A 17,977-nucleotide genomic window follows, 5' to 3' on the forward strand; every position below is an offset into this window, starting at 1 on the left:
AGGAGATGGAAAATGCTCCATCTTTCAGTGAAATAAAATTAATTTTAAAAAACTTTTAAATAAAAGAGAATACTAAAAATAAAAAAAAATCAAAGACCCATAAAATATTTTTTTAAAAAGGAAGAAACATTTGTTTAGGAACCAATAAATAAAGCAGGGATATAGGATTTGAAAATAGTTGAAAAATAAAAGGCAACCTAGCTACCTAATGCAATGTTCCCAAGACACAACTGTTTTGTCGAATTCAATATTATTTTTTGGAAAGTCAGTCCTACTGATTTTCATCTAGGTAGACTGAACTTGAATATACACATTTAGTTACACTTAGTACTAAAAACATTAGAAGTGATCATATTTACAAATTCCGCATAAATGAGAAAACAAAAGAGATGGTTATAGGTAACAGCTAAATCTGAAGATATGAAATATTTTCTTATATTAAGTTCCAGTAACTACAGTGAAATGCCAGATCCTGGGGTCAGGGCTGTGGTGTAGTAGGTTAAGCTATCATCTGTAGCCCTGGCATCCCATATGGGTGCCAATTCGAGTTCTGGCTGCCCTGCATCCTATCTAGCTCTCTGCTATGGCCTGGGAAAGCAAGGGAAGTTGGCCCAAGTGCTTGGGCCCCTGCACCCGTGTGGGAGATTTGGAGAAGGTCCTGGCTCCTGGCTTTGGCCTTGACCAGGGTTGCCCATTGTGGCCACTTGGGGAGTGACCCAGCAGATGGAAGATCCCTCCCTTCCTCCCTCCCTCTCTCTCTCTCTCCCTCTCTCTGTAACTCTTTCAAATAAATAAATAAATCTTTCAAAAAAATCCTAAGTCCAGATCCTAGATTTTCAGATATAAATCAAACTGCTGCTTCTCCTAACTTTATTACTGATGAAACCCAAAGAGCCAGCACATTGAGCAGTTTTAAAGTAACAAAGCTCTAATACTTGCTTTTTCCCTTTTGAGATGATTCAGTCTCCTTGGCTCTTAATTTTCTGAAAAGGTTCCCATAAATTTTAGTTCTCCACGGCCAGGACCCCAAGTCCCAGGCACTAAGGGGGATTTTATTTAACCAGGCTCGACCCTACTTCACATTTCTAGCTGTGGGAAGAAGTGAGGCTTGAGCAAGCCATTTCACCAGGTTCTATTTTCCATCCCCAGGCTGCTTCTACAATTATCTTGGAAACAGTGTGCTAGAAAGTTTAGGTCAAGTCCAAATTATGAAATCATAGCCTAACAGAGGAGTTAAGGGGCATGGGGTCCCAAAATCAAGCTGTATATTTAGATCCACCCAGCAGTAACCTGCTGTTAGTTTGACTTGGCCTGGTTTATTAACCTTGTACTCTGCAACTAACTCATTAGCCTTTTAGGGTGAGACTGCCCACAGAAGTGACAGGGATCTGTACCTGCCTCTCCCCCCACCCCCAACACACACACAAGAAAGCTAATAGCACTGTTGTATTTCTACCCAAAAATTGAGATGTGGGACATCTTTACTCCCCTCTTCTTAAACTATTTGAGAGACAGAGAGAAAGAGGGAGCTCCCATCTGCTGGTACACATCCCAGGACTGGTCCTGGCAAAACATAGGAGGTGGGAACTCAATCCAGGTTTCTCATGTGGGTGTCAAGAACCCAATTACTTGAGCCATCACCAACCACTGCTTCCCAAGATACACATTAGCACAAGCTAGAGTTGGTAGCTAGAGCCAGGAATTGAACCCAGGTACTCTAATAAGGATGCGGATATATATATTTTTAAGCATTTATTTATTTATTTATTTGAAAGAGTTACAGAGAGACAGAAGGAAAGAGAGAGAGTCCACCTGCTGGTTCACTCCCTCCAATGGCCACAATAGCCAGAGCTTGGCCAGGCCAAAACCAGTAGCCTGGAACTCCATATGGGTCTCCCATGTGGGTGGCAGATGTGCAACATCTTCCACTCCTTTGCCAGGCACATTAGCAGAGAGCTGGATTGGAAATGGCGTAGCTGAGATTCAAACCAGTACTCATGGGAAGCTGGCATGGCAGGTGGTGGCTTATCCCACTGTACTACAATACTAGTACCAGGATGCAGACATCTTAACCAGCATCTTAACTGCTAAGCTAAATGCCTACTTTCTTAATGCCATTTCTATTGTGGTCCTTTTTAAAAAAGATTTATTTATTTATTTATTTATTTGAATGTCAGAGTTAGAGGGAGGGAGTGAGGGAGTGTGGAAGAGAGTCAGTCTTCCATCTGATGGTTCACCCCCCAAATGGCCACAATAGACAGTGTTGGGCTAGGTTGAAACCAGGAGCTTCATCCCTGTCTCCCACATGTGTGGTATGGGTCCAAGTACTTGGGTCATTTTCTGTTGCTTTTCCCAAGGCATTAGCAGGGAGCTGGATCAGAAATGGAACAGCTTAGACTTGAACCAGTGCCCATATGGGATGTTGCTACTGCAGGCAGTGGCTTTACCTGATACTCTACAGTGCTGGCCCTGTCCAACGTGGTCCTTATCCTGTGAAGAGAGATGCTGGCTTCATGTGTCCTATAGCTGATCAGGCCAGTCTTGGAGTGACACTGCTCAGTCAACTTTCTTGACATATCTCTCTCCCTCATCAGAATGTAAGCGTCTCACACCCTATTTCTGCAGGGCCATGTGTTTTATTTAAATGGCAGTGGGTTGTCATGAGCAAGTCCTAGAATTTGATCTCTTTCCAATGATTCATACTGTGCACACTCTAAGAGAATGAGATGTATCAGAGAGGGAGGTAGTGTGGAATAGTGGCAAAAGTCCTAGGCTTGAAGCCAGTAAACACAGCTTTTAATACTGGCTCTACTACACATCAATTCTGACTTTAGGCAAGTTACATAATTTCTCTGCGCCATATGTCGTTTCCTCACCTATAAAACAGGGTTGCTGTGCGGATATAGGAAAATATTTAGCATGGTGTCTGGCACACCAAAGGTCAGCACTCCAATGAAAGGTGAGCAGGGATGAGAGATTCAAGACCCCCACCCACCCTGGCTTTAGCCCTCAAGATGTAAAAAGGCCTATGGAAATACTAGGTATTTTGGTCATGCAGATCGATAGATGGAAGCTACAGGGAAGTTTAATTCTCAAACAGATTTTAACCTCTCTAAAGTAATGCTTTCCAAATTCTTTCTCTCAGGGCATCTCCTGGCAAAACCCATACAAATATGCTAGTAACAAAGCACAAGAAGAATGGAAGATGAACAATCGATATAACCACTACAAAAATATCAGGCAGATGCTCTTCTTTCAACTGGTTCAAAGTTGCTAAGTCTTCATGCTGGTGTCTCCTTTTTAAACAAATATGTTGCTGCAGATGGTTTAGATCCTTTCCATTAAACTGTGGGATTTCACATGTATGGGAGGTGCTAGGCAAAGATGCAGAAACTGTCACATCTTTAATACCCCAGTGAAGTACAGTCAGGCTTTTTCAACACCCACTGCCCTGTGATCCTCCCAGCTGCTCTCTCCTGACCCCCACAGTAGCCCTGCATGAATAAATAAAAGCCAACCTTGGGAGCAGTTGTCACATCTCTGCTCAAAAGCCATCAATGCCTCACCACTGTTCACAAGATTAAATCCAAACTCTTTTGTATCTCCCTTACCCCTACAGAGCAGGTTCTGTCACATGAGAGGACTTGAAAAAAGTTTGTAAAAAAAGGAATTAAAGGATAAGTTTATTTGGGTGCATTTTTTTGAAATACATGAATGGGCTTTTAAAAAAATATATTTGTTTAATTTATTTGAAAGGCAGCGAGAGACAAAGACAGAGACAGAGATATTCCATCCGCTACTTTACTTTTCTGCAACAGCCAGAGCTGGGCCAGGGGCAAAGCTGGGAGCCAGAAAATTCATCCAGATGATTCATGTGGGTGGCAGGGACCCAACTTGAGCCATCACCTGCTGTTTCCCAGGGTCCACGTTGGCAGGAAGCTGTCATCAGAGCAGAGCTGGGTCTCAAACCCAGGCACTCCAACATGGGATGTAGGCAACCCAACTGCTGCCTTAACCACGGTGCCAAATACCTGCCTCCAGAGTTTTCTTCATAATGACCATTTTTCCAGAAACTTTGAAGACCCCTCCTACACGGCCTTTTTATCGAAGCCCTACCTCTTTGTCTTCATCGTACCTAACACTCCATGCTAGGCACGAAGGAAAGAGATGCTCCATAAATCATTGTGAATTGAACCAAAATAACTAGCTGACCTGAATTCTCTCTCTGATCACCTTCTCTTCACTCCTCATGCCCTCTGCAAGTTGTCTTCAGTAAGGCCATTTGCATTATGTGCATGCCATCAACTAAGGAGGAACTCTGGGAAACTTGGAAGGTTGGAAGGTCCTCACTAACAACAGTTAAAGGGCCCACCTCCAAAGGACTTTTGTAGCTGTGGAGTCCTGAACAGATTTTTTTTTTTGCCAGAAGTGAGCAACAGCAACGAAGTAGTTTGTGATGAGAAGGAAAAAGTACTCCTGGGATGCTGTAGAGCAGAACGGGCTGTGTTGCAGGAAGAGACACACCTGATTTCAAACCCAAGTCCTACCCCTTCGCAGCAGGAAGACTTTGGGCGAGTGACATTAGTTTTTTTAAGCCTCAACTTTGTCATCTATACAGTGGGCATAATTTATACCCCCACAAGGTTGAGAGAAGTAATGAGAGTAATGAAAAGTAATGAGAAGTAATGAGAGAACTAAATGAGAGTATTTACGTAAAATTTTTCACATAAGGCTTGGTATTTAGCAGGACCTCAATAAATATTTGTTGATTGCATTGGAAGAGTGAATGCTTTTTTTTCTAAATAAAGCAGTCAGACCCAGAACTGGATGTGCTACGAAACTTCCTTTTAAATATAACTGAGCTTTACATATAGAACTTTCCAGGCTCTACCATGATACCCCTCAATGTGCACCGCTAGCTTCATGGATTCTTTCAAAGACTGACATCTGTTTAGATGACACTGGGTCTTCCAGCAAGACAGCCAGACTGTCTAAAGGGCAAGAGCCAAGGGGAGGAAGTGATATATTCCTAAGTGCAGCTCAGGAAACACTATCCACTTCCAGACTCCTGTAGGGTGGTTCTCCCCCAGAGAGGACAGGAGAGGCCAACTTATATGCAATTATTAGGGTTGTTTTGACTTTATTTTTAAATAATAGTAATAGTAATACTAATTGCATAGTGGTGGAAACCAAACCTGTACTAACACCACTACTTGCCTCCCTACACTTCCAAAATCTAGCTCTACTGCATATAAGCCTGGGACACCTACTAAAGTCACATGGGATATCAAATTGAACATCACCTACGTGGATAGCTGTGGGTATCTTATGCAAATACAAGACCCACCAATTGGTATGTGCTGAGGAAAGTGAGAAATCTCTATGCAAAACACGGCCCAGCTCTCTTCTTCTCACAGACAGGGCCTTGTTCCCTTGGCATCACCCTGCCTCTCACTACCAGCTGCACAGAGCTCAGACACACTAACACTGATGGATCTTGTGATTTACCTCAAGGCTACCTTCTAGGCTATAGAAAGTGCTTTGTTCAAAGTGAAAAAAAAAAAAGATTAACAAAAAGAAAAGCCTTAAAGTCTGTCCAGATGTCAATAGGACAAGGAAGATGGAATAAAATTTTCAAAGGCATTTTTACTTTCCCTCTAGTAGGTCCTTATTGTAGCTCTAAGAAATCAGAAACAATACAGACTAAATATCCTGCACATTTAAAAACCATGGCTAAATTTATGAGTATGGGCAAATCACACTTCACTGTGTAGAGTCCTCTAATTCCAAGAGGACAGTAAAGAGCTGCACATGTTGCCTATGTAGGACCAAACTTCTATTTTCCTCAGCAATCAAACCAATGGTCCATGGCAGAGTCCTTTCACTTGGTTGCTTTTCTTCCACTCGAGTTCTCTGATTCATGTTTGAAATCATCCTTACCCTTATCTTCAGAAAATGTGGTTAAAACCTATTGACCAATGTCTTGGGGAACTGAAGATGTTTTTCCTTTCCTGCAGGAGTATTTTTCTTAAGGAAATATAGAAATGCAGTTGAATTCAAAGACAACTTAGAATTCAACATTCTTCCATGTATCTGCCAAAAACGGACTGCAGAGAGGCCCATATCCAACAAATAAAAACTATGGCTCATTTACAACGCATGTCTTCCTCTTGGTTTTATGAGAGGGGCACTTTAGGAGAAACCAAAGCATTTCTCATTTACTCATGAAATGTTTAATGACATTTCAAATATACCCCAAATTTTATATACCCCTTCGAAGATATTTTGAGAAAAAGGAAGTCATAGTGGCCAAGAATAAACAAACTACCAAACCAGTTGAAATGATTTAAAACTTAACAATGCAAACTTTCAAATGGATTCAATCTTAACAAAGGATGAGCTCCAGGAGAGCTAAATCCTCAGAGAATAATCACAGAGCTGGAATGAAGTAACAACCAATGAATCTGAATTGCTCAACTGGATCCCCAGTTTAGGAACAGAGAAGTCAGCTGCAATCCACAAAGGATCGCTCCCTTTTGTAGGCTAACAAGAAAGTCTTTGGGAGGCAAGTGACAGAAACAATAGATCACCCCCCAGAATCCTGGAAAGCACTTCTCTGCTCTCCACCATCTTCCCATCTCTTAAGGGATGCCTATTGACTCTACAAACATTCACATGGTACCTACCCTGTGCCAGGCACAATCTTAAGTGCTGAGAGTACAAAGTGGGCCCTGTCCTCAAGGACAGCTACAATTGATAGGGCACCTAATATGTGAGTCCTTAGCATACATAATCTCATTTAAACCTTACAAGAATCCTATGGGGGGGGGAATGGCACTGTGGTGTAGTAGGCTAAGCCTCTGCCTGCTGTATTGGCATCCCATATGGGTGCCGGTTCAAGTCTTGGCTGCTCCACTTCTGATGCAATTCTCTGCTGATGGCCTGGGAAAGCAGTGGAAGATGATGCAAGTCCTTGGGCCCCTGCACCCACATGGGAGACCCGGAAGAAGCTCCTGGCTCCAGATCAGTCCCACTCTGGCTGTTGCAGCCATTTGGGGAGTGAACCAATGGACAGAAGACTTCTCTCTGTTTCTCCCTCCCTCTGCCTATAACTTAAGGAGACTTAAGTAGTCTAGATAGAAAAAGAATGACACATACAGGCATACAGAGGCACAGAAAAATGGAACATACTCAGCACACAGTTCGGCTGCACTATGGGAGAAGCAGCAAGAAATCGGACCAAAAAGGTCAACTAGGAAGAAATTACAGAGGGCCATGATGAAATGAATCATACATGAAGAAATGAATGAACAAGGCTAACCAGTTGCCTAATGCAGATGAGTTCCCAATCCTAGTCATAATCCTTTGGGAGCTGCTATGCTGCAGCTCTCTTTCTGACTCCAGTCAAGTATCAGTCAGATTCCAGGACCAACTATTGGAAGCTGGGGTGGCATGGGGTGTATATGTATCTGATTCAGACACCATGCTTCTAGTTTCTGGAAGCTGGGGATAAGAGCTGCCCTTCCTCACAGGAAAGTCTACTGCTGTGAATCCTGTTTATCTTAATTACCGTCCATGGGAGTTTCAGCTGAAATAAAGATACAGCTTCAATTACAATAGCTTTGAAACATCATTCCATAAAATCTTCACTAACCAAGAAGGCTTAATATTTTTCTGAGAAAAACATTTGGGAATTAAATGTCATATTTTAAATCAATACGTGCTGAATGGATGTTGGCATCTATTTTACAGTTAAATGTAAGACACATGTGGCCATAAACACCTATCCCTGTAGTGTACCTATAGATACAAACAGTAAGCTCTCAAGAGTAATTTCCATATTGCATAATGAGCAATAGCAGATGGAAGTTATTTCTAGATTACACAAATTTTGGTTATGCTGGAAACATCAGCCTTAACACATTTGTATTGAAAAAGAACATTTTAAAACAGAGACATAAAGAAATACGAGATGTAATGGGCACATCTGTAGGATGACTCATTCTAAGTTGAATGAAAGAATTCCCTTAACAGTATCTATTCTCCAACCTCCCGGCAGATTTAGGCACCTTTGAGTCTGGGCTTCCTTCTTTCAGCTTGGGAGTCATTGCCCTCACTATCGTCATTTACTGAAGTGCAATTAGAAACACCGTCTAAGTCCAGGAGTCTGATCTTTGGCCCCATGACCAAATGCTCAAAGTGATTCACCATTCTGTGTTGCTCTTTGGCCATCATTATACTGCTGTGCCAGTGTACCCAACTTTATTACTTTGAGACAGGATACTCTGTAGTTGGGTTTTAAGAGTGCTCATACAGGGCCGGCGCCGCGGCTCACTAGGCTAATCCTCCGCCTTGTGGCACCGGCACCCCGGGTTCTAGTCCCGGTCGGGGTGCCGGATTCTGTCCCGGTTGCCCCTCTTCCAGGCCAGCTCTCTGCTGTGGCCAGGGAGTGCAGTGGAGGATGGCCAAGTGCTTGGGCCCTGCACCCCATGGGAGACCAGGAGAAGTACCTGGCTCCTGCCATCGGATCAGCGTGGTGCGCCAGCCGCAGCGCGCCGGCCGTGGCCATTGGAGGGTGAACCAACGGCAAAGGAAGACCTTTCTCTCTCTCTCTCTCTCTCTCACTGTCCACCACTCTGCCTGTCAAAAAAAAAAAAAAAAAAAAAAAAAAAAAGAGTGCTCATACAGGAACTCAAAAAATCTCATAGGAGAAGATGTGTTTGAATCTTAAACCTACCTATTGTCTGTTGTTTTAGTATTATATAGCTTTATAAACTTATACATATGTATATGGTACAAGTGTCGTGAAAATTTAGAAGCATGAAAAGAGATCAGACTTTTTTCTTCTTGTGTTTAAGCCCACATCTTGGGTGAATGCAGTATTTATTTCTTTGATGTTTATTTGCATTCCCTTGTAAATCTACAAGTGAGAATGGTTTCTCCGACAAATGGCAATATTGAACACCATCTAAAATAGGAAATTAGTTCCAGAACTTATTTCTTGAGACATAGCCAGCTTTCAAAATTGTCACAAAAGATACCAACAGACAGTTAAAGCATCACATGTGACTTTCGCCAGCCACTTATACTCTATGCATTTAGGTTAGCTACTTTTTCCAGGTGTCCTGATAGCCATTTTCTGTAGCTGTTCTGATTAGGACACTGAGAACACTAGTTGGATTTAACTTATTGGGTGCCTGTGTCTTCAGCTTCAGGCTAACAAACCACCATGTTCTGAGATTTGAACTCTACTCTATGCTTACTTCAGTGCCATAAGCTCAGGAGGGGTGGCAGAAAGATTGAAAATCATAGGTTACTTCAGATAAGTTGCAGAATGTTAAACCTTTTTGTTGCCTCTATGGTTCTAACGGTAAGAGACACTGAAATTGCAAGGACAGGACTGCCTATAAGGCCTGTTTTCCATCCAGAGATCCAATTGTAACTACGAATCACATGTTCTTTTCTGAAAGACATACAGGAATGATTATTATTATTATTGATTGAATCTTGTCTTAAGATATTAAGTTGGAGCTAAAAAAGTACTTTACAGCTTCTTATTAATCATTTTAGATAATATGGACCACTTCACAGCAGAATACACATTTTTCTCAACTGTACATGAAAAGCTTCAGTATAGACCATATACTAGGCTATAAAACAAGCCCCAATATATTTTGGAAGATGCAAATACTGAAAAGTACATTTTACCATCATAGTGGAGTGAGTTTAGGAATCAGTAATTGAAAGCTATTTAGAAAATTCACCAATATGTGGAAATTATACAGTTCCACATAAATATTAGTTAAAAGAGGAAATTTCAAAAGAAATTGGAAAATACTTTGAGATAAATGAAAATGAATATATAACATACCAAAACTTAAGGGAGTCAGGGAAAGCCGTGCCCAGAGGGGGAAATTTATAACTATAGTCACCTACATTAAACAAGAAGAGAGGTGTGTGCTGTGAAGCAGCAGGTAAAGCCACTGTCTGGGATGTCTGCATCCCATATCAGTGTCTAGGATTTAATCTCACCTCCATCTGCAACCAGTTCCCTGCTAATGTGCACTCCTAGAGACAGCAGATGATGGTTCAAGTTCTTGAGTCCCTGCTACCCATGTGGGAGACCCAGGTGGCTTTCCTGGCTCCTGACTTCAGTCTGGCCTAGCCCCAGCTGTTGTGGGCATTTTGGGAGTGAACCAACAGATCAAAGTTCTCAATTCCCACCCCCGCCCTACCCCCATCCCCTGTCCACACAACACTCTGTAACTGCCTTTCAAATAAATTTATTTTTAAAAGAAAGCTTTTAAATCAATAAATTCAATCTTCTATTTTAAAAAAAAATAGGAAAAAGAAAAGCAAATTAAACTCAAAGCACCCAGAAGGAAGGAAATAATAAAAATTACTGATGAAGTTAATACAATAGAGAATAGAAAAACAATCAACAAAACCCAATAGTTGGTTTTTTAAAAAGATGAAAAAAATCTGAACAGGACAAACCAAATTACTAAAATCAGGAATTAAAGAGGTCCATTATGGGCCGGCGCCACGGCTCACTAGGCTAATCCTCCGCCTAGTGGCGCCGGCACACCGGGTTCTAGTCCCGGTCGGGGCGCCGGATTCTGTCCCGGTTGCCCCTCTTCCAGGCCAGCTCTCTGCTGTGGCCAGGGAGTGCAGTGGAGGATGGCCCAGGTGCTTGGGCCCTGCACCCCATGGGAGACCAGGAAAAGCACCTGGCTCCTGGCTCCTGCCATCGGATCAGCGCGGTGCGCCGGCCGCAGTGCGCCGGCCGCGGCGGCCATTGGAGGGTGAACCAACGGCAAAGGAAGACCTTTCTCTCTGTCTCTCTCTCTCACTGTCCACTCTGCCTGTCAAAAAAAAAAAAAACAAAAAACAAAAAACAAACAAACAAAAAAAAAGAGGTCCATTATGAAATGACTTTACAGAAATAACAAAGGATCATAAGGGTATTTTATGAAGAATTATAAATTAATGTTAGATAACCTACATGAAATGGTCAAATTTCATAGAAACACACAAACTAAGAAAAACTGACTTAAGAAGAAATAGAAAATCATTATAAAAAACCCAGGACCAGATAGCGTCACAATGTTAAAAGAAAAATAAACAATATACAATCGCAACTCTTCTAGAAATATGAACAAAGCAAATCCATCAAAGTATATAAAAGACTATAATCCATGATCAGGTGGGATGTATCCCAGGAAGGCAAGGCCGGTTTAACAACCGAAATGGGAAAAATATAATACAACATATTAATAAAATAAAGAATAAAATCCCAAATGCTGGCCAGATTGTAGTGAAAAGGGAACCCTAATGCACTTCTTTTGGGAATGCAAATTAGAATAGCCATAATGGAAAAGGGTAGGTGGTTCCTCAAAACACTAAAAATAAATTTAAAATACCACATAACCTAGCTATCCCACTTCTGGGAATACATCCAAAGGAAACGAAGTTAGAATGTGAAAGAGATATGGGTACTCTCATGTTTACTGTAGTACTATCCACAATAACAAAGATATGAAATCAATTGATATCTACCAATGGATGACTGGATAAAGAAAATGTATAGGTGCATGCTACACATGTGGGGTAGCAGGTGGAGTCACTGCCTGCAGTGCCAGCATCCCATATGGGCGCTGGTTGGAATCCCAGCTGCTCCACTTCCAATCCAGCACTCTGTTATGGCCTGGGAAAGCAGTAGACGATGGCCCAAGTGCTTGGGCCCTGGCACCCATGTAGGAGATCCAGAAGAAGCTCCTGGCTGCTGGCTTCAGGTTGGCACATCTCTGGCTACTGTGGCCATTTGGAGAGTGAACTAGTGGATGTAAGATCTCCACCCCCCATCCCGCCTCTCTGTAACTCTCTGCCTTTCAAATAAATATTAAAAAAAGAAAATGTGTTTTATACACACACACACACACGTGATGGAATATTACTCAGCCATTAAAAGAATGAAATCATGGCATTTGCAGCAACATCAGTGGAATTTGAGATTATGCTAAGTGAAATAAACCAGAAAAAGTCAAATGCCACATGTTCTCTCATATGTGGAACTAACATTGTGGATGCCATATTATTTGGTATACAGACATTTATAAAGGTTGTCTTCATGGAATTATACCCCTTTCATAATAATATACCTTTCTTTCCATGTTTTATGATCTCTGTCTTGAATTCCAAGTTATGTGATACTAATATATCTATGCTTACTTTTGTTGTATTTCCCTGCTTGTATTCTTAATTCTCACACTTTCCAAATCATTTTGTTTGGATGTATTTCTTATATATAGTATACAGTTGGGATTGCTGTGTGACCTATTCTGAAAACCATCTTATCTTAATAAAGATTTACTTGTCTTTAAAGGAAAATGAGGTGTATATTCTGTTACCCTGAAGAATTAGGGTACAAAGAAAAAAACAAGGGGAAAAAAACCTTTACATGATTACCTCAATAGATGCAGAAAAAGTATATGACAAAATTTAATATCCTTTCATGGTGAAAACACTTAACAAACTGAGAATGTAAGGAAACTCTCTTAGCCTGATAAAGGGCTTCTGTAAAAATCCCAGGACTAATATCACACTAAAGGATAAATAAATTAACGAAAGCTTTCCCCATAAGATGGGGAAGAAGACAATGGTATCAGCTCTTGCCTTTTCCATTCAATGTTGTGCTTGGGTTAGAGCCAGTGCAATTAGGCAAAAAAAAAAAAAAAAAAAAAAAAAAAGGAAGAAAGAAAGAAAAGGCAAGTAAAAATCCTCACTTGTAGACATCATGATCCTATACATAGAAAAATTCTAATGAAAATCTACTAGAACTGTTAATGAGTTCAGTAAGGTAGCAAAAGTCAAGATCAATATGTAAGAAACAACTGCACTTTAGGACTGACATTGTAGCACAGCAGGTTAAGCCACTGCTAGGGACAACTGCATCCCTGCAACTCCACACTTGCAATCCACCTTCCTGCTAATGCGTCTGGTAGGCAGCAGCTGATGGTCCAAGTACTTGGATTACTGTCACCCACGTGGGAGACCTGGATGAATTTCCTGGCTTCTGGCTTTGGCTTGCCCCAGCCCTGGCCGTTGTGGGCATTTGAACAGTGAAACAGTGAATGAAATAATGAAAGATACATTCATTCATTCTCTCCCCCCCTTTGTCAAATAAATAAACAAAACATAATAATAGGAAAATGACCCCATTTATAATAAAATATACATAGCAATAAGTTTAACAAAAGAAATAAAATACTTATACTCTAAATACTACAAAAACTATTAAAAGAAATTAAGACCTAAATAAATGAAAAGACTCCCCATGGTCTTAGACTGAAAGAAATAATATGGTTAAGATGTCAATATCCCCAAAGTGATCTATAATTTACAGAAACTGACAAAGTGATTCTAAAATTCATATAGAAAGTCAGAACACTAACAATAGTAAGAAAAATTTGAAAAGGGGGAATAAAATTGGAAGACCCATACTTCCCTATTTCAAAGCTTTCCCATCCACATTTCCCCATTTCAATATAGCTATAGTAATCACACAGGATGGTACTGGCACTGGTTTATATCAAAAGAATAGAATTGAGAATCTAGAAATCAGCACTCAAATTTCTAATAATTGACTTCTGACAAGAGTACTGAGATTGTTCATTGAAGAAAGAATGATTTTTTTCAATAAATGGTGGTAGGACAACTTGATATCCAGTGGCAGAATGAATGTAGACCTTCTTTTCTATCTCACAGCATACACAAAATTAATTAAAATAAATCAAAGACCTAAATATAAAGAACTAAATCTACAAAACTCCTAGATGAAGACATAGGTGTAAATCTTCCTGACCTTTATTAGGTGATGGTTTGTTAGATATGACATCAAAAGCACAAGTGGCCAAAGGAAAAAGAAGTAAATTGGATATCATCAAAATCAAAAATTTTGTACTTCAAAGGCTACCATCAAGATAGTTCACATAATGGGAGAATATATTTAAAAGTCATCCATTTGATAATTGTCTTAGGTATAGGATACATAAGGAACACTTATAATTTAGCAATAATAAGACAACACAATTAAAAATGGTCAAAGGCTCTGAATAGACATCTCTCCAAAGAAGAGATATAAATGGCCAATAAAGCACATATAAAGCTACTTAATATCATTATTCCAAGAAAATGTAAATCCTGATTACAAAGAGCTACCATGTCACAAGACTAAGAAGGTTATAATCATAAAAACAGCTAGATAGTATTAATGAAGATATGGAGAAATTGGATCCCTCATATACTGCTAGTGATACTGTAAAATGGTATAGCAACTTTAGAAAACACTCTAGCAGTTCTTGAAATATTAAAGATAGAATTATCATATGACCCAGAAATCCCAATCCTAGTTATATACCAAAAAGCAAGGAAAATGTATGTCCACACGAGATCTTACTCATAGCAGCCTTATTTATAATAGCCAAACAGTGAGAACAACACAAATTTCTGTCAACTCATGAATGGTTAAGTAGAGTGTGATGTAGTCACACAATAAAATATTATCCAGTAAGAGAGAGAAATGAAATACTGATACACGCTTCAACATGGATGAGTCTTGAAAATGTTACACAGAGTGAAAGAAGCCAGTCACGAAGGATTGCATATAGTATGATTCCATTTATATGACATTTCAAAAATAGGGAAATGCATTGAGACTGAGAATAGGTTAGTACTTCCCTAGAATTGGGCTAGTTGGGAGGGTTGGGGAGTGATGGGTAAGGGGTCAAGGGTTTCTTTGTGGGGTGATAAGTGTGTTCTAAAGTGGATTGACGTGACAACTGCACAGTTCTGTAAATACATTAAAGCCCCCAAATTCTATACTTAAAAGTGGTCCAATCATATGATTACATGAATTATATCTCACTAAAGCTGTTGTTAAGAAAAGACCAGTTTTCCATACAGAGCCATATTAATAAAAGCAACATTCTGAATATAGGGGGGGATAATAATTTTTCATTAGCGACATCATGTAGACCAAAGATAGTCACCAGTTCAAAGTTATTCCAGTGCACTGGTTATTTCTTACTAGACATCCATAAGAACACATTTTATATTTTTTAGCTAAAGTTGTAGATTTTTAAGACCAGTATCTTCTTTATGGAACAACTCCAATCTTTGGCTTGCCAGCAAAGCTGAGTGTGAATTATGTGAGTATGTCTGGGCCTAAGGAAAAAAAGAGTATTTATCTGGAGCAGATCTGTTTATATTTCTACAAAAGTCCAAGAAGACTAAATTAATTTAGTCATAGCACACCCCACACACTCCATCTGCAGTCTTATTTCTACCTCCTTTGCTAGGGAACCAAATGTAATGAGGCTCAACGGTTGGCTGGTGGATCACAACAGTATGGTTAGAATGACCAGTTTTAGTCTTTCTGCTGTATGCTGGCTGGAGCACTTCCTGTGGGTCTCAGCTGGCTTCTGGCTGTAAGGCTTACAGGGTATAGACAGGAGTACCATGGAGCACAAAGGCAGATGGAGGAGCAGAGGTTAGTATAAAGAGTTTCATGGCCTTTGGAGCCAAAAAGGCACAATTTGAATGTTGGCTTAACCATTTATTAGTTGTGTGACCTTCTTGAATTTACTTCATCTTTTTGAGCTTCATTTTTCCTTACTTATAAAGTGAAGGTTATATATGACTAACCTTTCCTAGGGCACTGTAGAGATTTAATGTGGTAACACTCACCCAGACCAATGGAGCATGGTGAAAACAATTAGCTCTAATTTTTAAAATTTTTATTATAACCAAAATGAGATTCACTCCCACATTCATTATGAATCTCTATAGCATACAATTCTCTGACATACCAAACACCGACTAAAAGTCAGCGTTCCTCATGATCATACAATTTTAAAATTTAGGGCTAAGCTGAAGGGCTAAGAAATAATTCTAATGGTAATATTTTAGTTGGGGCACTGAACCCATGGGGCCTGTAGTCTGGCTGCCATTGTTTAACTTAACTTTCCAAAGCTACATTCAGAATAAACTGTCCACACCAACTGCTGCCCCAAGCAAGTGACAGCCTAGGATGTTACTCTGGCCAGGTGGTCATGGAGCACAAGAAGGCACTATGGATGAAAATTATAGCCCTCCAGTAGGCTCAGAGGAAGGCACACAGATCTCCTAGGCAGGGCTAGTGACTGACTGTAACGCCATGTGCTCAGTTCCTCCTTGCTGGGTCCAGGTTCAGACACCCACAGGAATTATGATTCATGGGAAAGGCAGAGGGAATGTATAGATAGATATGTAGAGAGAAAGCTCTCCTACATTCCAGAATATTCCAACTCATCTGAGCCATGAGTTCTGCTCTCTGCTGAGGCTACGCTGATCCTGTGCATCAACTCCATGGAAAAAGTCAAGAGTTACAAGCACATTTATCAGCTACGTTTGCTGGACCATGCAGCAAGGGGTTATGGAAATGAATTGACATCAGAAAGATGTGGGCTTCAATCCTAGTTCTTACTATACATTAACCTTAGGCAAGTTATTTAACTCTTAGAGTCTCAGTTTTCGCCTTCATGAGTTGTTATTAAAGCCTGCCTCACAGCGTTGTAAGGAAGATTTCATCAGGTGATGAATTTGAAAGTTATTAGTAAATTGCAATCTGCTAGCTGGTTGTTGTTATAAACAGAATGGTGGCGATAAGGGTTTTGGAAAGCGATGTCATGAAGAACTGCAGCAATCGAGTAAGTTTTCTGGAGGATGCGGTCTTGAAGTATTGGGAAGCTTTTGAACAGGGGATCTGAGAGAATCACAAGCAGATGTAATGGTGCGAGCAAAGGTCAAGAGGTGCTCATGAACGTGGCATGTCAAATTCTGTACATTTACAGTTCATTTAAAGCCATTCCAAAGGACACTGTGGGATCAGTAGCAAGTCCACAGGCTCGTGATCTGAGTTTAAGGTTAACAGAAAACCTGGTCTACAAGTCTGAAAATCCAGGTAGTTCAGTTCTCAGTATACCCTTACTCCAGTGCTGAGCTACACACATGGACATTCACCTGCTCCTGGCACCACTTGCACCAGCAACACTGGGACAGCCCAGATAGCAAGAGAGCCTGACATGAAGCTAAGACGAAAGAAGTGACATGGTTTGTTAGACATTGAAATAGTCTGTTTCTTAAAGTAATTGGGCTTCTGTAACATGCAAACAGATAGGGCATGAGAAATTGCTTTGAAAAGTATGAAGTCATTAAGCAAATGGAACGTATACATTTACATACACAGAGATGCACACAGATGTATATAGTATGATTATTGAAATAAGAAAAGGGTAATCACGGTGGGGGGAAGCACAATTTAATGTGATGCATTCTCTTAACATTTCATGCCCTTCCTAACCTTGTCCTTTAAGTTTTTTTCAAGGTGGAAGTGTTTTTATTATAGCTCTGGTCAGATGGAGTACTTTTGTGGGGAGGGAGGATGCTGAGGGGCTATTCAACCTTCAAGCCAGCTCCTTTTGAATTTTAAGAATGGCAGATGCATTTTACTTGTGAAGATTCATTTTGGAAATAAATAAGGTCATCATTTGGATAGATTTGTTTTAAGTCCTATCCCTACTCATGTTTGCCACCACGTGAATAGAACAGATGGGGTGAAGGCAGGATGGATTTATGCACACTGAAGTGGGCCTCTTCCAAGAACGGTAAATCCTTTGGTTTCCAAAACATTACAGATGAATTGACAAACCCAGGGCCGAGTGCTTAGTGACCTGGCTGGCTCTACCCATGTTCATCTAAATGATGCAGTGATGGGCTTTGTGCATTTCCTGCTCTAACATTCTCCCTTAGTTCCCTTGATTTCTCTGCTTTTCAATAGTCTATACACTTTTGTGCAGTTTCATCTGTAAACAGAAATAATATAGCGACCCCACAGGGTTGTTGGGAGGATAAAATGAGCTGATCCATATTTAGTGCT

General features: G+C 40.4%; 1 protein-coding gene and 1 long non-coding RNA gene across 2 annotated transcripts in view; one reads left to right on the forward strand and one right to left on the reverse strand.

The window, feature by feature from the left end:
• LOC138847734 (uncharacterized) overlaps window positions 1-4,766 on the forward strand; it is a 29,635-nt gene extending 24,869 nt beyond the window's left edge. The window contains exon 4 of the long non-coding RNA XR_011385682.1: window positions 3,146-4,766. This is a non-coding gene — a long non-coding RNA (uncharacterized lncRNA). The remainder of the gene's footprint in view (window positions 1-3,145) is intronic.
• The window catches only part of GPC3 (glypican 3), a 455,320-nt gene that overhangs the window by 25,309 nt on the left and 412,034 nt on the right, over window positions 1-17,977 (reverse strand). The gene's annotated exons all lie outside the window — the stretch shown is intronic.

Source organism: Oryctolagus cuniculus, chromosome X, assembly GCF_964237555.1.
Source record: "Oryctolagus cuniculus chromosome X, mOryCun1.1, whole genome shotgun sequence".
Taxonomy (NCBI): Eukaryota; Metazoa; Chordata; class Mammalia; order Lagomorpha; family Leporidae; genus Oryctolagus; species Oryctolagus cuniculus.